Below are 25,090 nucleotides of genomic sequence, written 5' to 3'. Positions count from 1 at the left end.
TCAAATTTACCTAAGGAAAAATTCAATCATATAATTTTAAGTTTATGCTTTCATTATTTATACCTTTCTAAATTTCGTTTCTTCATAAACACATTTCAATTACCTCAATATAAATTTTTAGCATTATTGAAAGCAGCTCGGTTAGAAGTCATCTCTGTCTTAACAGAACAATTTCCTTAGAGCCAGAAGGTATTACACTATCACGAGTAATAAAATGAAATATATAGCTAAACTCACATACGTTATGTTAGTCCAAGAACCGACTAAACCATAGCTCTGATACCACTAAATGTAACACCCTAAACCCGGCCTAAACATTAGGGCCAAATTTGGTGATGTCACATTGTAACACCCCTTACCTGTGTTCTACGCTGGAATAGGGTACGAGGCATTACCAGAATAAATACACTTATAAACATATTAAACCGAGTTATAAAATTGCATCCAAATTAAAAACTTTCAAATTATTATCTTCGAGTCGCTAATTAGGGTTTACGAGGCCCAATACATACCTATTCATATGCTCAAATATCCGTTAAATCAATCCAATATTGAAGAATCCACTTTAAGTTAGAATCAATATTAATCACAATCATAAATCTTTTCATGTTATTTTCATATATCACTAACTGAACTTTGAATGTCAATTTATGAATATGTAATTCACTAACACATTCTGGTATACACAATGTTTAATTGATGAAATCATTTAATTGAGCTAAATTTCATATTCACTCCAAATTTTCTTCTATATCCATAAATGCTTTCACTTACCATTTACCTAACCAATTTCTCGAACCAAGCTATCACACAACAATAATACATCACATGTGCTTCATAAATTCAATGTTCGAATATTATCACCATCAAATCCATATCATTCGAATACTTAAAGTTTATTCAAGCATATATTATTACGTTTCATATACCAAGCATATGTCAAAATTACGAATACGTAATCAATTCATTTGTCATTTATTTGACTAGCAAATTAATCTCAAAATTCATAACATTCCATTACTTAAGATATGCCATAAAACACTCCTTTAACATAAACTAGCACCATGGTCGAATTTTCAGTATGTTATTTATTACCCTTTTTCCGAATCACATAGCAAAATATTACAAATATGTATATATTTGAATACTATAATTATGCATCAACTTACCAACATGAGTTAATTCATGAGCCACTCATGACATCATTTCATGCCAAATATACCACACGCATATGCTATGAAACTTTATTTTCTTTCATGAGCTTACCATGACCAGTAATGCACCAATACAAGCATCACTCCTATTTCCACATTTATCGATTATAATCATACATTTAACCAATTATACACAATTCATTCATATAATTTATTTTCCTCCTCCTCCTCTTCATCCCAAATCCTTTATGTATATAACATGCTTAAATAGCATTATACATAATTTCACTATTCACTTATATTTAAATTCAAAGTTGTCTAGTCGAGTTATAGTCACTAAATTATTTTTATTCGGAGCTACAGAGCTCCAAACTAAGTTCTGTTCATTTTCTCTAAAACTAGACTCACATATATTCTTACCATAAAATTTTAAGAATTTTTGGCTTAGCCAATTAGTACAGTTTATTCTTTAAAGTCACCCTTATTTTACTGCTCAACATCTCTGACCTCTCTTCACTAAAAATGAATTATCTCATTGTACAAAATTCAGATGATATTTTTGTTTATTTCCTTTGAAAATAGACTCATTAAGAATTCTAAGCATACAAATTATAACTGATAATTATTTTTTCCAATTTTTAATTATTTTCCAAAGCCAGAACAGGGGATTCTGAAATCAATCCGACCCTTCCTCACTAAAATTCAAATATCTCAAAATATATATCTTGTTTCTTACTCTATTTCTTTTATGTAAAAATAGACTCATTAAGCTTTCATTTCATATCTTATTCACTCTCTAATTCAATTTCCACCATTTTTGGTGATTTTTAAAAATCAGACTATTGTTACTATCCAAAACTGTTTTGTTGCTAATTTTACTTTTTCATAATTTCACTTTTTCACTTTCAATTATTATTCAATTAAATTCCACACATATATTCATCATTCAATCACACTTAATCGTTACATGATCTCATGTATTTTCACTTAGTCAATTTCCTTATGAACACTTCGGAATAATAACAGATACACGGTGGATTCAACACATAGCAACCACCCTTTGTAATCAATGATATCCGGTGGGATCAGCACATAGCAACCACCTTATAATTAATGATACCGGTTCACGTAGTAGCCTGAACATAGTACTACACATGTGACCATCACTATCCGATACACGTAGTAGCCTGCACATAGTACTACACACGTGATCGAAGCTATCCGGTACGCATAGTAGCCTGCACATAGTACTACACATGCGACCTATCATTCTGGTACACGTAGTAGCCTGCACATAGTACTACACACGTGACCATCACTTTCACTTTCACTTTCACATAGTGGCCTACACACAGTCCATGCCACACATGTGATCATTTCTGTCACTTCATTCGTATCCCTTTTTATTCTGAATGTTCAATCGGGAAATTTCTCACTTTTTCTCATTTTTTCCTTTTTCACTAATCAAAGTCAATTCCTTGTCTTTCTTGACTTATAATAACACATTTAACTTATTTAACACTCATATTATTCAATCCAGTCCAAAAATCACATTTTGGAAAAATTGCATTTTTGCCTCTAAAGTTTCACAAAATTATGATTTTACCTCTAGGCTCAAAAATTAAACTTTATTCTTTTTTCTTATTTTTTATGACATGTTGAACATTTTTCCCTTCTATGGCAACATCAAATTATCACTCTAACACTTACTTATGAACATTAGGTATTTTTACCGATTATGTCAATTTACCCGTTTTCACTTAAAATCGGCTAGCAAAAGTTATTTAACATAATTTCATGCTTCATATTCTACCATAAAACATCAAAATAAACATATTTCACCTATGGGTATTTTTCCAAATATGAACACTAGATTAAATTATTGCTAGAATAAGCTAAATCAAGTTATCGGGACTCTAAAAACGTAAAGAACATTAAAAATGGGGCTTGGAATCACTTACTATGGAGCTTGGAAGCTTGAAAACCCTAAATATGGCTTCCCCCTTGCTGATTTCGTTCACCATGGAGAAGATGGACAAATTTTGGGTTATTTTGGCCTTTTTAATTCTTTTAATTACTAAATGACCAAAATACCCCTAACTTGAAAATTTCCTATTTCACTCATCTCTTTTCCATTTTTGTCCAACGAGTTAACCAATGGTCTAATTACCATTTAAGGACCCCCAATTTAAAATTTCATAACAATTGGACACTTCTAACAATTTAGTCTTTTTGACTAAATTGAGTGCCCAAACGTCAAAATTTTCGAACGAAATTTTCACGAAATCATTTTGTGAAATCGTAGACCATAAAAATATAATGAAAATAATTTTTTTCTCGTCGAATTTATGGTCCCGAAACCACTATTCCAACTAGCCCAAAATTCAGGTTGTTATAGTGAACACAAGATGTAGAAAGTTTATGAACATGGAAATGTGATATTTAATGAGCTCATACATGTTTCTTGAAATTCATGTGAAATATATGACTAACATATTTGATGAGGATATGTGTATAGGCTATTGGCCAAATTGCTGTGGATGTATTTTATATGCTTACCTTAAATGTAAATGAATGGTAAGTTAATTTTCCGTTATACGTACTTACTAAGCTTTAAAGGTTACTCCGTTTTATTTTTCCTGTTTTATAATACTCGAAAACTCGTAACGGTTGGAAGCTGGTCGGAGCTACATCACACTATCCATTGGCCTTTTCGGTATATATAGTAAACTCATTTTGGCTATAACGGCATGTATAGGTTAAATAGAAAATGTTGGCATGTAAATATTTTGGTCGTGATTAGCTATTGGTATGGCTTATGATTGATATATTTGAATATGAAAGTAATGACCTTATTATGGTTGATGTGTGTGTTTTGGTATGATTGAATGATGGTTAACTAATAGGTATATTGAGGTATAGGTTAATTGGTATATTTGATATACATATTTTTAAATATGTAATTAATCAATTAGGTAAGTTAGATACTTGGTCATATATGATGAAATATCATGCATAAAATTTGGTTTTGGCTTGATTTAAACGACTTGTATTGGCTTGTGAATATGTTTAAGTGTTAATGTAGGTGGAAGGCAAGTTTGGGTAAGAAATACGGCTTGGAATTGGCCTTATTTCATCCAGACGGGTAGAGACACGGGCGTGTGTCTCAGTTGTGTGTGACACATGGCGTAGCACATGGGCATGTGTTTTGGCTGTGTGTCTCTGCATCTTTAAAGTTTCAAAACAGAATACTCATAATTGATCACACAGCCTGGCACACGGGCATGTGGCTTGGCCGTGTGACCCCTGCACCTATTTAATGCAAGTCATTATGTCCACACGGCCTAGAACACAGGCGTGTGGCTTGGTCATGTGTCCCAAGTCAGAGAGTTACACGGGTACGAACACGGGCTGGACACGGCCGTGTGTCCCTATTTCGAATTCCCACATGTTCTGAGACACGAGCATGTGTCCCCTTCACCTTGGAAAAAAATTTTAAAGTTTTGCAGAACTTTTCTGAGTACCCAGTTTAGTCCTGACTTGTTTCTAATGTATATTTTGGGCCTCGAGGGCTCATATAAGGGGCATTATTATTGATTTCTGATATGAATACTAAACGATATGAAATGACTGTTACATGTTCTATAAATTATGGTAATTCTCCGTAACCCTGTCCCGACGACAGATACGGGTTAGGGTTGTTACAATACATGTATTAGTATGGTTAAATCAGATATAATGGTAAATAAGAAGTTTACATTAGTATAATTGAATCACATGAGACAGTAAACGTGAAGTTTACCAATCCAAATGTATTAATTAGTTGGCATGATAGGTTAGACCATCTCGATCAATAATGATGCAACAAATGAGAATTTATATGTATATTTATTAAAGAACCTAAAGATTCTTCATATTAAAGATTTTTAAAGTACTACTTGTACTCAAAGGAAAAGTTAGAACTTCACTAGCAAAAGTTGAGATTGAATCTCTTACATTTCTGAAAGTAATATGGCCCATATATTCAGAAAGCGGAATGTTTTTGATATTATTTTAGTATATGCATCTACAAGATAATCACATGTGAGTTATCAACACGCAACATGTAGTTAACGAGATTACTTATTTAATGATTAATGCAAAAATAGAAGTTTCAAATTATGCAACTGAGACAAGTCTTGCTAATGTTGGTGAGTTTATTACTTAGGCTTTCAAAGACAATTGTAACCTAGATTGTCAGTGCAAGTAACTATCGCAAAAGTCTGTTGTTTATATGTATGAAACGGTTTAGTAGAATTAATGATTAAATGTCTCCAGTTAGTAGCTAAACCATTACTTTCGAGAACAATTTGTTTTGTATATAAAGATATAATGTTTTATATGAATCAACACTTGTATGCATCATGCCAATAAATTGTGATAAGCACTCCCAATTACAATTGGCTTTTGGTTAAGAATCAAATACAATCCATCTTAGAATTGTTGAATGTGTGATATATGTTTAAGTTTCTCCACCACAATGCACAAAAATGTATATTCAAAGAATGTTGAAAATATATATTAATTATGAATCTCATTGTATTATTAGATGTTTTGAACAAATTGGAGATTCAATTATGATATGAGTTTATTACTATTTTGATTTGATGGCTTTCTCAACATTAGGGGGAGAGAAATAATAGCTAGATGAAATAATTACTTGGAATGGATCATCATTATCTAAATTCTCGTAAAAAGTAATTTGAACTAGAAGTTCGAAAACATAATTCACTTTATCGCATGTTAACTGCCAAATGTATTTACTGACCTGATGAGGATAACCGAGTGTTATATATCAGCTAATGTTTTTATTTGAATCAAAGTCCAAGTAGGATAATTTGTTAAAAGAAATGAAAGTAATGCATGCCAAAAGCATAACAAATTGATTGGCTCCAAAGATGAAAATTCTCATAAAAGAGAATAATAAATCAAGATGGTCATATAGTGGAGGCGATGCTCCTGAAGAGGCCTAAAACATAACTAATTATCAAAACTCCAAAAGCGATTCAGGTACTTGAATATGAAAATGATGAAAATAAAGAGATTTCGATAAATTATGCCAATATGAGAAAATATAGAACCTTGGAAATGAAAAGTCGTCGACAACGTTTTTGCAATGTTGAAATAATGAGAGAAAATAAGGATCTTGGATAAATTTGTTGAGAAATATAAACATGGAATAAATTGGTCAAAATGGAAATATGCAATTCAAGTATAATTAAATTCAGAGGTTTTTGGATGAGTAGTCCAAACGTCTAAAGGTATAAAGCCAATAGGGGTACAAATGAGTAGCTTTGCGAAAAAAATAAGAAAAATGAAAATTTTTGCTAAGCCTTGACATTATAAAAGGTATAACATTCTGTTGTGATGGATGCAATAACCTTTCACTACAGCAAAACAAGTTTTTAGCGATATTTTTTTATCCCTATAGGCGCCGCTAAAACAATTTGCGGTGTTTTGATAAGCGCTACAAAAAACGCTGCTATAGATAATGCCGCTAAATTTTGCGACGGTTTTCCCACAAACGCTGCTAAAGAATATGGCCTTTAGCGGTGCTTTCCTCACAAACATCGCTAAAGAACATGACCTTTAGCAGCACTTTTCCTAAAAATGCTGCTAAAGGTCATGTTCTTTAGCGGTATTAGTAAAACGCCGCTAAAAGTCATGTTCTTTGGCTGGAAAAACGCCATTAACTTTAGTAGATTTTTACTAACTCATTTTCATTCATATAAAACCCGAATTGTCAACATAATTTCCTGTAACATCAAACCCAACCAAAAACTACAAATCTAAATGATACTTCAAATCCAACGAAAGAAATATATATATGATCTAAATTAATAAATGAAATAACAAAATATTTTATATTCAAAAGTTATATTGTTAAAATATTCTCACAATAAGAAACAAACGTCTAAAATATTCTCACAATAAAAAAACAAATAAGCTTACACTTGAGTATGAAAATTGATAAATGAATTTAATAAGTTCGATTATGCCTCAAGTCAATCTCAAGCTTAGAAATTGATGTACGAGTTGAGCTTGAATAGAATATCGTACCCCAAATTTCAAATAGAACTTGAACTCAAGTTTACTAAAGAACTCGACTCAGTCACACCTCAATCACTACTATAATTATAATTAATATACCTAAATAAAGATAACCAATATCAATGTAAAGAATTATAATCAATCATCATGATGAAATTGATAAACCAAATATATCCATATTTAGCCCACACAGAATATCTAAATAAAAATAAATCGTACTAGAGACTAAAATTTGTGCTTGATTTGGGTTTATTTTAACACTTCTATCACCACATTTTATACAAAAATAATTATATCTTTCCAAATTTTATAAATACTAATATTCTATTTTCACACGTCATATTTCAAGACATTATATATTTATATAAATTTTATTATTCATTTTAATATAAATTGTGATAGATTCGTATTCTTTAGATGGACGCATATCATTTCTAAAATTATAGATCTATCGTTAACATCAGAAAACAATTTCAATTTTCATTTAAAGAAAAAAAATCAAAATTCTACATATAATATATATTAATTTCAATATAGATTAAATAAACCAATGTTTCAAGGGAAGCAACAATTATAGGAACATTGACCCCAAAACCTACAGCTATAAATTTCCTGTTTCATCAAAAATTTGAAGGCTTACTAAGTCCAACTGCCGTTTTGGTCCCGATTGAGGCTCCGGTGCCGGGATAAGTAATCTTCGCTGCACTTGTTACCTCAAGGATAAAAATCCAATCAGACAAGTTATGAAGGAAAAAACTCTACAGGAAATTTAAGAACAAGAATCCGGTGCAAATAGTTCGTTCCCAGCAATTTGTTTACTCTTCTGCAACATCTGGTATGGTTAAAATCGACTCTCTTTTGGGCCGATGCTTCTTCCACCTTAGCTTACGCAAAGCCATGATCCAGGACGAAACCTTGCAGCCGGATGCTGCCATCACATTAGCTATGTTACGCAAAAACGGAACATCATCTTCTGTGTAGAAAGTAATAGCTTCTCCGGTCCTCCCTGCTCTGCCAGACTGACCTATTTGAGAGATTAATTAAACTTCAGTTTCAATAACCACACGAATAAATAAAGACATGGTACTTCCATCTGTTTAAAAAGAAGCAAGTTCTGCAACATACCGATTCGGTGAATGTACGCAGCAGCAAAATCGGGAAAATCATAATTAATCACATAGTTGACACCTTTGAAGTCCATACCACGGGCAATGACATCAGTGGCAATCAAAACCCACGTTTTGCCAGCTCAGAAGTCATTAACAACATTTTCACGCTGCATTCAATTATAAGATATCAGGATGAAGAAAATAACCATTCAGAAAGGCAAACATAAGGTTATACTTTTCGATTAGCACTAGAACGAGCACCTAGCCATATATTATGTGAAGGTGAAACATCTTCGATTGCACTTGGAATTCTTTTGTTGGTGCAGCTTCGTTAATAAGCATAGAAATAATCCTTTACCTGTGTTTCGGATAAGTCTGAATGGATGACACCAACTCTAATATTATTGAATTTCAGCTCTTCATACAGTTCATTTGCGCGTTCTTTGCTTTGTACAAAGATCAAAACCGGAGGATTCAATCTCTACTATCAAGCATTTTAGAAGATAAACACAAGAATATGGTTAAGACATACTTGAGATAAAAAAGAACGTACATGGATAACGAGAGAAAAGAACACAATTCCTTTACAATCATGTCCTAAACCTCTATCAACTAGAAAACCAAACACAATTTCGAAGGGTAAATAAGATGGATTGTCTATGTGATATATAACATCAAAATGACACAGAATGTTTCTTTCTCAAACAATAATAGTTGCAAGAGAACCAAGCTTTCTTAGCATTCGTATAATGAGCATACCTCTTGAAAACTTTGCCGAAGTACAAGTAGTTTCCCTTCTTCAGTTCCCGCAAAAACTATCTTTTGATTAACAGATTCAGAAGCCATATTCCTGGATAAAAAAAAAAAAAAAAGAAGCGTGTCAAAAAGTATTTATCTTTACTACTAAAAAATTATAATCTCATACTTACTTTCTGCCAATAATAATGCAAACAGCATCATGCATTATGGTGCGTGCAAGTTCCTTAACAGAATCAGGTAAAGTAGCACTAAATAATAAGCGTATAATCAAAGGATTAGAACATGCTTTAACCACAGAATCAATCTGCTTTATCAAGCCAAGCTCAAACAGTTTGTCGGACTCATCCAGGACAAGATATTCAACCTTGAAGAAAGAAAAAGAAATTGTATAAAGAAAGCAATGTTCAACTATGAACCTTTTTTTCGCTTTAACAATATCAACCCTGAAACATTCATAAATTGTTCTAACCATTCGGATTAAAACAAAATGTTCTAATCATAGTTTTCTCAAAATCATGAGTGCACTAAAAGCATTCAAATAAATTTCTTATAATAAACCAGAACTAATCCAATGGTCGAAAGAGCTTTTAGCATCTACTTAACTACATACTCATCCTATTGGTCTCTCTACAATCTAAGATGAGAAACTAATTGTATCCATAAAGACGATTATAAGCGCCAAACCTGCTCAAGTCAAGTTTCCTTTTCTTGATAGCCGAACTCAAGCGAAGTGGCGTGGATATAAGTATATCACAACGCTGCTTTGTCAAATCCGCGCTTCTTATGAGCTTTTTAGTCAGCAATTTTATATAAAATTTATTTCCTTCTGCAAGTTTTTTACACTCTCTGGTCGTCTGAGCAGCTAGCTCACAAGTAGGACACAGTATAACAGCTCTCACACCTTCAGTCGATGCATGCTGATATATGAAGGAAGCTAATCAGTAAACATGACAGTATTTTTTTGCCAAAAAATGGTTATCAGGTATTCAAAAGAAAGATACCTTGAGTTTCATAAGCATAGGCAATACAAAAGCCAAGGTTTTTCCGGACCCAGTTGGGCCACAAGCAAAGCATTCTCGACCCTTGCACAAATGACGGCAATACATTATTTCAATTTTCAGTTTATGAGAAACTATAGCAAATCTATATAAAGCAAAAACAACCAAATACTGATCCTTTCACTTAATAACTTAATTTCCCATAAAAGAACATTAAAGATGATAGAAAAGAAAGCAGTAGGAGTTAAATAAAAGAACATACGGATAGAAGAACCGGAATAGCCTATCGTTGAATTGGTGTTGGCTCTTTAAATCCAAGTTTAGCAAAATTGTGCAATAAATAAGACTCACATTCATATCTGCAGAGAAACCAAATTTAAGAAGTAAAGGATAAATTTCAGAAAAGGGGTAAAGATCAAAACTATACATGAACTTTAATCCAATGTGCAATGCCATGCATGAACTTTGATTTTGTGCAATTTTATACAAGAAATATTTATTTGATTCAATTTTTACAAACCACTAACAATATTATCGAATTAACACCATTTTACAAATCACTAACAATATTCATTTCTTTAAATGTGTACATTTAAATCAAAATCTAAGCTCCATGTATACATATGAACCACAATTCAAGTTTCACGTGTATAATTGCACCAAATCAAAACTTATGTATCAAAATTTGATATTTATCCCTTTAAGGAAGAGCTTAATTCATAGCAACCAAAGGCAAAGTCAAATGTCAGCTAAGCTAAAAACACTTCACAATGGAACACGTACACTGAGCTTAGGTCCGCGAAACTCTTCAGTGGAGACGCAACATTATTCCCAGAGACATGAATATTATACTATTTCCGCAAAATCGAATCTGCCTAATCTCATCAACAAAATAAGAAAATTACAACAAATATAGTGCACAAAATAATCAAATTATGCATGAATTTTCAGAAGCAAACCTCCAAGTTTAGGTTTATTTTCTTCTTTCTTTAGAAAGATTATCTTCTCCCTCGTCTGTTTTGTTATCTTCGCTTATAACCAGTGCTTCTTTTGAACTCTTAAAGACATTAAATCCTTCTACCGCTTCTACATTCCAATCAAGCACACACGCGAAAACAGTTTCTCATGAGGATTCAATATAGCAGCCAATTATTTTTTCAAAAAAAAATCGAAGAAAAAGAAATAATACCTGAAGCTGCTTGCTTACGCTTTCTTTTTTTTCGTAGAAACCGTAACTTCCTCTAAACAGGTTTGGGAAATTTATTTAGGGCACGTTTAGTTCGCTGTATTGGATTAAAAATGTAATAGCATAATGTAAAAAATTAAAATGACTAGAATACCCTTAACATAAATTTATTTTGGTAAATGATTATTGTTATTGTTATTTAAATTTTAATAAGATTACTATTATCAATAATTAATAATTTAATCATATTTAAACATAATTATTATTAAATATATTTTAATTAAAATATATAATTTAATAAAATTCTTAATAATTAGCAGAAATTTGTTTTGGTAAATTATTATTGTTATTGTTATTTAATTTTTAATAAGATTATTAATATCAATAATAAATAATTTAATCATATTTAAACATAATTATTACTAAATATATTATAATTAAAATATATAATTTAATAAAATTCTTAATAACTAATATTCTTATATGAATTTACTCAAATCATAATATAGATAATTTAATATAATTATTATTAAATATATTAAATATAATTTAACATAATTATTAATAATCTTATGATTTAACATCCTTCAATGGACTTCGAAGGTCCTTATAGTTTCAACCCACAGTACACAATATTCAAGTTAATCTCCATATTATATTTATACATATCAAAGCTATAAGCAACATAGAAGCTAATGAGGCCCCATTTCCCACAAGTCCACATGTAGATCCTCGGCAAAGAGAAACTAAAGTTACAAATAACCTTACCAGCTATTCATGCAACATTCACACACTTTTTGGACAGGCACCAGGAGTCAACCTGTAAAGAAATTTAACTTCTTCAGCTCCTTCAACTCCATTTCCTACTTGGCACGCCTTAACAAGAGCAGCACTCATGAGCAGCACTCAAAACAGATTTAACACGACCATTGCAAATTCAATTTAACCCCGTTATGCCAAATTTGATAGAAAAAAAGCTTCGGCAGAGCAGCATGGTTCATTGAGATCAATACACTTTCTACTTTGCAAATTAACAGCATGCTTCATGAGATAATCCAGTGATCTACAATTAAAAACAAATTAAACAGTACTACTGCTAAATATATTTAATGAAACACTTGAAAAGGGCCCTCAAAAAAAGATTATTGATCATAATTAGAAAACTCATTTCACCGAATTTGACAGAAAAATGCTTCAGCAGAATCAGCAATGGTTCATTAAGATTCATACACTTTCATCACATATTGGCAGCATGGCTCAACAGATAATCTATTACTGATTAAACTTAATCCAATAACACAAACCCATCAAAGTAAACCAATCAAACTTAAAATTTGACACGGTAAAGAAAGAAAATAACCACTCAAAATAAAATGTGAAGTAGAAAAAATCGTAAAACTACATTCTAGTTTTGGTAATTAAAACATCTAGGTTATCAACAAGTGCACAACCATGTCATTTGCTTCCTTTGCATGTGGCAGCATCTGTTTAAGTTCCTCCACCTTGACGAGAATATCCATGCCCCCCTTGCAGCTTCCTCTTTTGCTTGTTCGGCAGCTGCCTCTTGAAGTTCAACTTCTTTCATCAAGTTCATAATCGATTGCATGGTCTGAAACAAAATTTTCTGAACCAAAATCTCATAAGTTAGCAGTTCATCCTCCCAAAATAGCAACAAAAAAAAACATTAGAAGTTCAAAATTTCAAAGATCAGTTCATTCATCATGCTGCGATCAACGATATAATGGACTAAGTTCTAGTATTATTAGCATTGCATAGGATCATTCTCAAACCCAAACAGCCTCCAAAGTTGACAAAAGAAAGTAACAAGTTTAGAGCAAAGAGTACCTTGTTATCTTTAGCATCTTCAATCTCTTCGAGTAGATCAATTCTACATGTTTGACTTGATCTACTAACAACAGTGTTGAAGGTCTCATCCTCAACATCACTCATTTCACCAATGCAACCCTGCTAGGATTTAAGCCCTACAAAAATTTCTGGCAATTGTTCTTGAGAGTATGACGGAACCAGCATGCTCACAGCATTTTCTTCACCGACCATGGTTCCATTGAATGAACTGCTTCTGCATAAATCTTCATTAAAATCCATGGGTCCATCAAAATTTAACTTATCATCACTGCTGCCATTCTCCAAAAGCGGGGCCGTATCATCAGCCGAGGTGAATGGGGCAACCTGTGGCGTCCTCGGAAACCCATCTTCAATGTCTGTGGTTTGGTCTTGACTTAATGAATATGAGAAATCAAGAACCAAAAGTCAAGGAAAAAACATTAGAAGATACAGTAAGATCCATTAAGGTTCATGGTAACTAGTTTTAGAATCAACTTAGAGAAATTTCCATTGAAATAGAAGAAATAACATACAGTTCGCCCCTTTTTTAAACTCAGAAACAATAAACTATATTATAATCCTTACTGAAGTTTGATAGTTAAGCAAGTGAAAGCATTTGATAATTCCAAAGCCCAAAACCCAAAAGATCACATAAAAGAATTGCATACAGCTTATTTGACTGCATTTATCTTTCTTCCTCAATAAAAATGGAAAAGCAAAGAAATTCTGATCAGTCCTCTCATAAAAATTTTTAACTCCTAACATAGTACTAGATTCATCAAGATGATGATCGTGACAGTTTTCCCAGAGACTTCCACTTTAACACCAGAAATCAAGTAACAATAAATTGAATTCCAACAAAATAACAGAAATAAGGGCATGGGTATTGACAATTAAAGGGTAAAGAGAAAACCAAAATCAAAACTTGACCCAACAAAATAGAAGAAATGAAGCTTTTGGGAATCACCTGAAAGAAGTATAGTTATAGAATTCAACATCCAAACACATGAAAAGAAGTGAAGCAGAGGAGAAAATGGTTTGTCCCAAACGAAGAGCCAAGCTAGCGCTAGTTCCCAATGCCCTTGGCACTTGCTCCATCATCTTTCAAGTCAGCTTACCTCTCCGTTTCTTCATCTTTAAATTCCCAAACAAGAAAGAAGAAAACAGAGTTCCAAAGAAAGTGAAAGAAGTGGTCTCCGAAATTCCGAAAAATTATGCTTGCAAAAATGGTTCTACCTTTGGGTTTTGTTTTTATGATGAAGACCTTGGAAGAGAGAAATAAGAAAAGAAAGAAAGTGTTTTTTCTTTTTAAAATTCTGAAAATAGGAGTTATATTGTTTTGACATAGTTTCATTCATGTCTGTTTCAATGTCTGTGAAACCCATCTTCAATGTCTGTTTCAAGATTTGCATATAGACAGAGGGAGCAAATCGGCAGAAAGGGTAAAACATGGAGGGGAAACCAAGGGGCAACTAATCTGCAGAAAAGAAGGGGATTAGAAATCGGTGGTTTTCACCGATTAAGAAGGTAAAGGATTACACTCGTATTAGCAATACATCAAACCAAACGATGGAATACAGCCGCATTAGGTGGGGCTCACCGATTAGGGGTGTATTGGCTATACCAATACACCAAACCAAACATGCTCTTAGGATTTGGGGGGGGAACTGATTTTGGGAAAAAGACCAAGGCATTTTGGGCTAACAAAACGGACCGTTTCGCAAAAAAAATAATACATACAGTGTTTAGACCAAAAGTGCTACTATTGCTCACTTTTTGTGGCGCTTTTCTCATAAACGTCGTTATTGCTTTATTTATTACGGTGTTTTCCTGCTAGCGCCACGAATGTATAACCTTTGCGGCGTTTTTAGTCCAAACGTCACTACAGTCTTAATTTCCTGTAGTGTTTAGATATCTTATTAGTGCTACAATTTATGAAAGAATCGACAGCATCTTATGATTGTTGTTACATTCTTTATATTAATTACTATATAGTGGAAGTTCATATTAAAATCTTTGAAGGATTTAGAATGTTGGAAGCATATAAAAGTTCTTGAGAAATTGCTCAATATATTTACGTAAACATTTATATGAATTGAAATGATTTGAGCATATATGGTAAATTTGACTTAGTGAAAAGTAGTTGAAGGAAGATTATAAAATAATCTAAAATACTCAATTGTATTTTTATAGAAGGATCATGATCAAATTTTACTATAATTATGGTTGAAACTCTTGAAGAGATTAAAATACATTTCCCCAAAAGTCTTTCTCACTTGTGACTTCTAGGAGAATGATAATATAAACTTTGGCAAATTTGTTCAAGTGATCGTTTGAAAAGTTAGCATTCAAGATTGAATACGTAAAATTTGAGATATCATGTGATGTTGTCATGAAGGGAGTAAATACGTATTGTACTTTTTTTTCTTTTAATCGATGTTTTGTCCCATTGGGTATTCCTAGTAAGGTTTTTAACGAGGTAACATGTTAATACATATTATAGATATGGGTACTATTTTCCTTCACTGAGAAAATTTTCCCACAAGATTTTAACCTTAGTAATATTTTAACGAGGCACATTATCTACTAATGAACATCTAAGGGGGAGTGCTATGAATATTTTGTCATTAAGGGTCTGTTTGATTGCCAGTAAAATATTTTCCGTAAAATGATTTCGGGAAAATGTTTTACTTTTTTGTAAAATGATTTACTGGAAAATATTTTCTGGTGTTTGATTGAATCTGTTAAAATATTTTCGACTGTTTGGCAGATTTCCTGGAAATATTTTTCGAAAAAATTGTTTTTACATATATTGATATATATTAATAAATTTTTAAATTTTAAATTATTTTTACATATATTGCAATGATTTATTTATAAGAATACTCAATTATTAAACTACAATATTAATCGTTATAAATTGAAAAAAATTAATATCAAATAAATTATTTGTAATTGTGTTAAAAACAAGTATTGAATAATTAAAAAAATAAGTTACTGAAAAATCGATAAACAGAAGCAATTTTCTACCGGAAATGAAGGAAGGAATGAAGGAGGCGATAGAGAGGTGAGCACGGAAAATGTCTTACGGAAATTGAAAGGGTAAGACATTTTCCCTAAAATGTAACCCATTTTCCCTTGTTTTGGAGTTCATTTTCCAAATGGAAAATGTTTTCCGCCAATCAAACGCTGGAAAAGTTGGAAATGATTTTCCAGAAAATCAATTCCTTCAATCAAACAGACCCTAAGTGAATGTCCATCAATATCAAGATAAGTTTGATGTACTTTAAGACTTAATAGTCATTGGAAGTAGAGTTTTATTTCATTTATACTTTTCATATCTATAAATATAGATTTTGGAAAAGTATTATAAATATCCCTATTGATCAATAAAAATACATTCTCTTTTACTCTCCTATTTATCTTGCTTTTACTCTGGCAAATTACATAAAAAAAGCCCCCTTTTTTTAAAATTTATCGAAATGGGTATTTACTGGAATGGGCCCATACCGAAAAAGCGCATCCACGTCAGTGCAATGTCAGGGTACGTGATAGGAAAACGCGTCCTCAAGGGCGCGCTTTGTCCACGTGGACAGAAAACGCGCTGACGTGGACGCGTTTTCCTGCCACGTCAGCACGTCCCTGGGGACGCGTTTTCCCTGCACGTGAACAGTGCAACGGCTATTTTTTGACCGTTGGCGAACCCCCCAACGGTAAAAAAAAAACCATAAAACCCTCCCACCCCTTCATTTTTTTCACAAATTAATCATTTCTCTATTATTCTCTCAATTTCCTCTCAATTTCCTCTCAATTTCCTTCCAAATTTCTCTCAAATCTCTATTTAATCTCAATTTGCTCTCAAATTTCTCTTAAATCCCTATTTTTTAATTATTTTTAAAAAAAGTTTAATTTTTTTGAATTTTTTTTAAATCGTAAAAATTTGTATGAATTTAGCAATGGCCGGAGATTTGATTCGTCTTGATAACAAGCACATATCCGTCGAACAAATGAAAATGGTAAATTTTAAATTTATTTTTTAAATATTATTTAAGATTTTTTTATTTATGCTGTAATACCCAATTTTAGCCCGGGCTCACAAAAAAAACCCAAAGTAATATCATTTGGCCCGATCGGAATTGCCCATTACTTGAAAAGGTTGAAGGTCCATCTACAAGCTTATGGAAACATAATCTTCAGGGATATGCAATCTTAGATATGATATGCAATCTTAGATATAATATATAATCTTAGATATGATATGTAATCTTAGATATGATATGCAATCTTAGAAGATATGATTTTGTAATCTTAGAGATTTAATTTGTAGATACCCTTTAATCTCAGCCGTTGATGTAATTGATCTGTTGGATTTGGGGAGGCTTAACTATAAATAGAGGCCTCTCCCTTCATTGTAAAAAAGAAAAAAAAAAAGAAAATGATGAATAAAAAAGAGAACGATTGGCAGTTTAAAAAAAAGGAGGAATAAAAAAAGAGAACGATTGGCAGTTTTTTAAAGGTGGCTTACTATTTTTTTTCTTTTGATTATTTTTTACTTATTTACGATTTTAAAAAAAGAGAGAAGGTGATACCACTGTGAATTTTATTTATTTTATTTAGCCCCTCCGCCTTTTAATGTTTTTGTAATTAAGTTTTTTTTTATTTTTTTAATTTACCCTTTTATTTATTTTTATTTCAATTTGGTCTAATTTGAACGGCGTCGTTTAGAGGAGAAGGGAAAATTGCCTTTCCAGCCCCTCTATATAATTCGAGCGTTCAATTAAGTCCTCCAGACTTTATTTATTTGTGAATTTACCCCGGATCTTTACTGGCGATCCAATTTAGTCCATTTTCATATTTTCTTTAAAAATCAATATTTTTTTATAATGCAATTGTATTCTTTTTATTTTTATTTTATAGTTCTCACATGCAATTATTATTTTTTTATATGTATATTTAAGCATATATTTATGTTTTTTGATACTAAAATTTTCGCATACTTATATTTTATATACACATGTTTAATTTATTTAATTAATTTTAATATTATATTAATTTTTTAAAACTTATGTATTTTTTTATGTGTATAGGTATATTTTTTTATTTGCTTATTAATTTATGTTTGCATATTTTTATTATTATCTTGCCTATTTATTTGATATTTTGCACGTCATTATTTTGTTTATTTATTTATTTATTCATATTGTTTCTATGAAATTGTTGTATTTATTATTGATATTTGTTCAAGGGGCATTCATTCACATATTCAACATAACATTACCCTATCTCTTATTTAATTTTAAAATAAAACGCTTCAAAATAGAGGTAATACTCGTATTTAGGATTCCTCAAGGAAATTGAGCCTTAACGTATTGGGTTCCGATTTTTTTTAAAATCTAACAATCGAGGATTTCTCTTTAATCAAAAAAATAAGAACTCATTATTGGGAATTCAACACGTTGTGTCCTAACGTATTGGATGTGACGCATTGATTTCTCGAAATAAATATTTTTAAAAAAATAATAAAGGAAATATTCCGAGTTTGGGATTTTAGAGGAATTGTGCCCTAACGTATTGGGCCGCGATTTCTTAAATCTTGAATAAATGGATATTCTTTTACATTTTTTATTGCACTAGTATTTTGCCCTATTTCATTTTTGGGGAAAATTAGAATGTCGTGCCCTAACGTATTGGGTGTGGTATTTTATTTCTCTGAAATGATAAGGGTCTTAATACGTAACGTTTTAAGTTTTTGCTAAGGATTACGATTTTCAAATTTTCAACATTAAGACATTAATTAATTAACTAGGTACCAATTTTTGGGCGTAATGAGGGTGCTAATCCTTCCTCATACGTAACCGACTCCCGGACCCGTTTTTCTAAAATTTGTAGACCAAAGTCATTTTTAGGTGACCCAATCACACCTTAATAAAAGATTGGTGGCGACTCCCAATTTTCATTTTTTAAAGTCGACAACCCTAAATTTTTGTTTTTTTCAAAAAAATGGTTTCGACATATGCATTTTTAAATAATTATTAATTTATTATTTGTTATAAAAGTCTGTAGATCGGATATTGGAATGCTATATCTGTAATATGCATGGTCCTCCATCACCGTTGGTAGAGAATTACATGCGGGAAGCGGGTTTTTGGCACGTGGCGATGGTAGGCCGGGGATGCAAGTTGGACCTGAAACTTATCAGTGCATTGATTGAGAGGTGGAGACCTGAGACGCACACATTTCATCTTCCATGTGGAGAGTGCACTATCACTTTGGAAGATGTCAATTTGCAATTGGGATTGCCGGTAGATGGGTACCCAGTCACCGGGTCTGTTCAATCTGGCGATTGGGGAGCGGTATGCTACGAGTTTTTGGGCGCTATTCCAGAGAAAATTAACGGAGGTCGGATCAAGATGGGCTGGTTACGAGACACATTCCCGGATCCGAATGATGATTCAACCGAAGTAGAAAGAATCCGATATGCTCGGGCATACATTCTTCAGATAATTAAAGGTTATCTGATGCCGGACTTGTCACGGAACCTCGTACATCTAAGATGGCTGCTGAAACTCGTTGATATTAGAGCAGTTGATGAATTGAGTTGGGGGTCTGCCGTGTTGGCAACATTATATCGGGAGATGTGCGGGGCGACGCGACCGAGTAAAGCGAAAATTGGAGGTTGTCTGTTACTACTACAGTCATGGGCACGGTTTCGCTTTCCATTTTTACGTCCTCAAGTGGACCATCCATATATATTCCCACTCATAACGAGGTAAATTTTATATTAGATTTTATAATTATTAAGTAGATTTTAAAAATAATAGTATGCTAAAAATTTATTTAATTAGGTGGAACCATCCGGCAAGTTAGGCTCGATTACCTACCTCTCTTGAAGATATACGGCTTCTATTAGACCAACAGTCGGAAGCACAAGTAAGGATTAAATAAAATTGATATTTATTTGTTGAGCTAGTCGATTGGTATTTAGTATTTATTATTATGTATTATGTATATAACTAATATTTCCATCATGTTCATATAGTTTCAATGGACACCATACGAAGATCTGACAATTCGGGCAATAGTTTCGGATGAGTACCTCCAAAATCCGAACGCTTGGCATGCGAAAGTACCATTGGTCAACTATGCGACCGTGGAGATGCACTAGTCAGACAGAGTATTACGACAATTTGGATGTAGACAACCAATTCCCGTGGCACCTGAGGTGTTTGATGATCAGCACAAAATTGACCTACGACAATTGCATACGGATTGGCCGAGATTCTGGTTGTACTACATCCAAATGTGGGAATATTGGTATGATTATATACCTACTCGGGAACCGATCATCGTTCCGGAGTTAGCATGCGTGCCGGAATACATGCCATGGTTTAGGATCCATGGCAAGCCGTATTTACTGTCGACAGAGGAGAGGCAGTGGCAATTATGTGTCCAAAGGGAACAACGTGGGCCTTTAAATCCAAGACGAATGGACGACAACGCAGGCCCATCAACGAGGCCCAGACATTCACCTGGCCTATCATCAGCGGCCATTCAATCACCAAGCCCAGCGAGAACACCAACACAATCACCCGACCCAGTAGTTCAATCGACGATACCCACGACACAGCCTGTTCAGATGATGCCAGGTGCGTATCTTAGCCCTTTTATGTAACCTAACCCTTATATGTTTCCTTTTCCGAGTCCTATGGCAGGTTGGAGTCCATGGCCCGGTTCATCTCTATTTTTTGTTACGCCAAGTGGACCGCCGATGTATAGGCCAGTATCGCACGAGGGATCGCAAGAGGGGCTGTCGAGGAGCTATTCTTTTTACCAATCCCCATTACCGTATGAGTTTCAAACAATTTCGCCGTTGGTGATGCAAACACCTCCACAATCACTATTCTATCAATGTGGCTCATCGTCCCAACATCGACAACCAGATACCCTACTAGAGGAACCAGAATCCCCGCCAGAGCAACCACAACCCCAGCCGGAAGCTGGACAAAGGAGGAATCCAGCACGTAACCGTCGACGGCCGCCATGTAGCACTGAATCCGACGGGCACGGAGATTGGTTTTTATTTTAATATATTTGTACAAATATTTTGAATATTTTGATATTATTTGATATAATAAAATAGAAATTCTTCTACATTATTTCATGTACTAAAATAGAAATGTACTTTTACATTTTTAATATAATAGAAATTCTTTTAAATAAGGCAATATATTGAATATTTCTATATCATTTCATTTAATAAAATAAAACATTGTTTTGAATAAAGTAATTGTAATTTACTTTAATATTTTTAATAAAATAGATTTTCTTTTAAATAAGTCAATATTTTGAATATTTGTACCAATTTTTTATTTAAAAAATATAAATAATACAATGTTTTTTACAATAACGTTCAACTATTGCGATTTGGGCATGATCGGCTTGTATGGCCTGGGTTCCTACACCATTCGCACAACTTATGTTGACTGGCTGTTTCTCGGATATCCATATTGTTACATATTCTAGTTGAGCAAGGTTGACCCTTTGGATGTAGATTGCCAACCAGTAGAAGTTGATGCTGTTCCCCAGTACTTATTTCCAGCATCAAACATCGACCCATCGAGGTGCATGTCCCATCCACCGACAGAGTGTCGTGCAGGGGTTGTGTATTCCATACCACTACCAAATATGGGCTGCTTCGTGTTTTATAACCCACTAACCGAGTGTCGGGCAGGGGTCGCGTATACCTTTCGAACACCAGTCGCAATTGCATCATTTGGTGATGTAAATTGTACGTATAACTCAATATACGGTGCTCCACTAGCGAGATGAGTCTGCACCATTGCCTCCAAGCTACGAGCACCTCTTATGTGGAACGAGTCATATGTCACTGGATCAACAGAAGAACAAAATCGATACGTAATAGACAGAACTTTCATTGGCGTCGTTCAAAATATTTTACACCTAATTCTTTTACGAAGTTCTATCAAATCTATGTTCTGGTTAAAAACCAGTCACACTGTATTCTCCGAAAAAAAACAACACCATTCTCGGTGTGGCAAACCTCACCATCATAATAAATAATAGCACTAATACATTCACTCATTTTCAATTTCTATCCTTTTTAGCCTCTCTAAATTTTTTTGCTTTAACTTATGCAATCTGAGGGAAAATTTTGCCTTATTTATAGTCAATCGGTAAACTCAATTGATGGACCAATTAGATAGCAATTTGCAAGAAAAGAACAAAATTTACTTTGAAAGCAAAGAATTATTCTTGTAGAAATGCTTTACTTTGTTCATAATTTTTTATGACATATAAACTTTACTTTTAATTTAATTTGCCTTTTCTTTTAAAAAAAATTATGTTTTCGGATCAAATTCTTTGAGTATAACATATGCATAAGTTAAAGCATCCTGCTTTACTTTGTTCAGAATTGCTTTACATTTTTCAGTACTTCTGCTAACAAAGCATTCTGCTTAAAAACACCAAAACCCTATAATTTAATTCATATTTTCTTAAAAAATAATAAACACGAAAACTAATCTAATTTTGAAAAATTTGTAAATAATTTAATTGACAAACTCTAAACTCTAAACCCTAACTTATTTGATTTTTCCTTAAAAACCCTTAACTTAAAAACACCAAAACCTAACAAAAACCCTAACCCTAACCCTAAACTAATTTTTAAAATTTTTTTAATTAAATTACTCAAGTAACCCTAAACCCTAATTTAATTAATTTTTTCTTAAAAAATAATAAACACGAAAACTAATCCAATTTTGAAATTTTTTTAAATAATTTAATTGACAAACCTTAAACTTTAAACCCTAATTTATTTGATTTTTCCTTAAAAACCCTTAACTTAAAAACACCAAAACCCTAACAAAAACCCTAACCCTAACCCTAATCTAATTTTTAAAATTTTTTAATTAAATTACTCAAGTAACCTTAAACCCTAATTTAATTAATTTTTTATTAAAAAATAATAAACACGAAAACTAATCCAATTTTGAAAATTTTTTAAATAATTTAATTGACAAACCCTAAACTAGAGGTGTTCATGGGCCGGGAAAAAATATGGGAGGGTTCGGGTAAAAATATAGGCCCGAAATATGGGTTTGGGCAAAAAAGTGAGGCCCGTTTAGAAAATGGGTCGGGCCTCGGGCACCACTTTTTTGGCTCGAGCCCGGCATGACCCGGCCTGAATATATAATAAATAAATATTTTTTATTCTTTAATTTTAAAATACTTTTTTATTCTTTTTATTTTTAAAATAAATTTTTTGGTGTTTATTAAAAAATGGGTCAGGGCGGGCCAGGCTCGGTCTTAGAAATTTTTTCCCGTGCCGGGCCTGGACAAAATTTTAGGCCCATATTTCGGGTCGGGCCGACTCCAGGCCTAGGAAGTGGTCCAAATTTTTTTTGGGCCTGACCCGAACCAAGCCCTACCCGGCCCATGAACACCTCTACCCTAAACTCTAATCCCTTATTTATTTAATTTATAACCTTAAACCCCAAACCCTAAAACCCTAAACCCTAAAACCCAGAAACAGGCAAAACGCGTCCCTGAAGGAGCGTTTTCTTGTCACGTACCCTGACATCGCGCTGACATGGACGCGCTTTCGGGGAAATGGGCCCATTCCGGTAAATAATTATTTACCAGGCCTATTTCAATAAATTTTTAAAAAATAGGGCTTTTATGTGTAATTTGTCCCTTTTACTCTCTCTATCTTTTATTTCGTAACATGATAAAATTTGTTTCAATGAAAAAATATAAAAAAAAATGAAAAGTAAAGAGCTATTTATTATTCAATGCAGATTTTTTTCAATTTTTTTATTTTATCTTATTTCTTCAAACATTAACTTTTAATTACCTTTGAAAATTTTACAATTACATTTTTTTTAACATTTTAATTATATTATGTACGCTGGACCACAAAAATGTAAATGTGTCGAATTGATAAAAAAAACTCTTGAGGTACCACATTGTTTGATGAGGTGTATTTGAAGGGCCAAATTGGAATTTAACCCTTTTTAAAAATTTTACTAAACATATTATATAATTTAAATTTAACACTTAAAATTTTCGATTATCAAACAAAAATAAAGTAAATCTGAAGTATTGCTTTATGAAACGTCACTTTTACCATTATTAAAACAGTTCATTGTTTTATCCTCAAGTAAGACCCTAGTGTTGAAAAAAATTAAATTAATTGAAATTTAATATTTTCAGCAATTTAATTTTTTAAACATGTTTGATAACTCATGATGAAAATTACTAGATAGATTTTTTCTACAAAAAGTTTAGAAAATGATAAGTAGATAGGGAGCTACTCAATTAATAGACAATAAATTCAATATTTATTTTATTTTATTTAAGATTATATTATCCTTTATCAAACAATATAATTATATTCAATTTTTAATTTTAAATAAAATACCAAACATATTTTATAACTTAAATTAAACAATTAATTTTTCAGTTTTTTTAACACTCATTTTTTCAGTTTATCAAATATATATTTTTCTTGTGATCTTATTTTTATTCGTTTGAACTATATTGTTTTGTTCTTTTCCTTTTGTCTTAAATTGCAAGTAAAAAAATTTATTGACTCATAAAAATAGCCAATATATATTTACTTTTTCTTTTATTTCTTATCCTTTTTCTTATTTTATCTGTTTATAAATAAATACAAAAAGGTAATATTTTGTATTAGTTAGCGTAATATTTTTACCAATTTAATTATAAAAATTAAAAAAAATATTAATTAATTAATGTTCATAAAAAAATTTCATAAAAAAATTATTTTACACAATTATTTTATCCATAAAAGGAAAAGAAAAATAAAATAGATGAAAAATGAAAACTAATTTTATAAAATTAATGTATTTGAATATATTTGAATAAATTATTTATTAAAACACAAATTTAAATTAGTATATAAATTAT

The 25,090-nt window shown here is 32.1% G+C and overlaps 1 long non-coding RNA gene and 1 pseudogene across 1 annotated transcript; both read right to left on the bottom strand.

Moving 5' to 3' along the window:
* Positions 1-7,698: 7,698 nt before the first annotated feature.
* LOC107907899 (DEAD-box ATP-dependent RNA helicase 57-like) lies at positions 7,699-12,193 on the bottom strand (annotated as a pseudogene).
* A 320-nt stretch (positions 12,194-12,513) lies between these two features.
* Positions 12,514-14,398, bottom strand: LOC107909826 (uncharacterized). Its single transcript, XR_001687364.2, has 3 exons — positions 14,109-14,398; positions 13,142-13,530; positions 12,514-12,920 (listed from the first exon to the last, which is right to left on the bottom strand). It is a non-coding gene; the product is annotated as an uncharacterized lncRNA (long non-coding RNA).
* Between the last annotated feature and the right edge of the window lie 10,692 nt (positions 14,399-25,090).

This window comes from Gossypium hirsutum, chromosome D02, assembly GCF_007990345.1.
Source record: "Gossypium hirsutum isolate 1008001.06 chromosome D02, Gossypium_hirsutum_v2.1, whole genome shotgun sequence".
NCBI lineage: Eukaryota > Viridiplantae > Streptophyta > Magnoliopsida > Malvales > Malvaceae > Gossypium > Gossypium hirsutum.
This window is presented reverse-complemented; position numbering and strand designations above follow the sequence as displayed.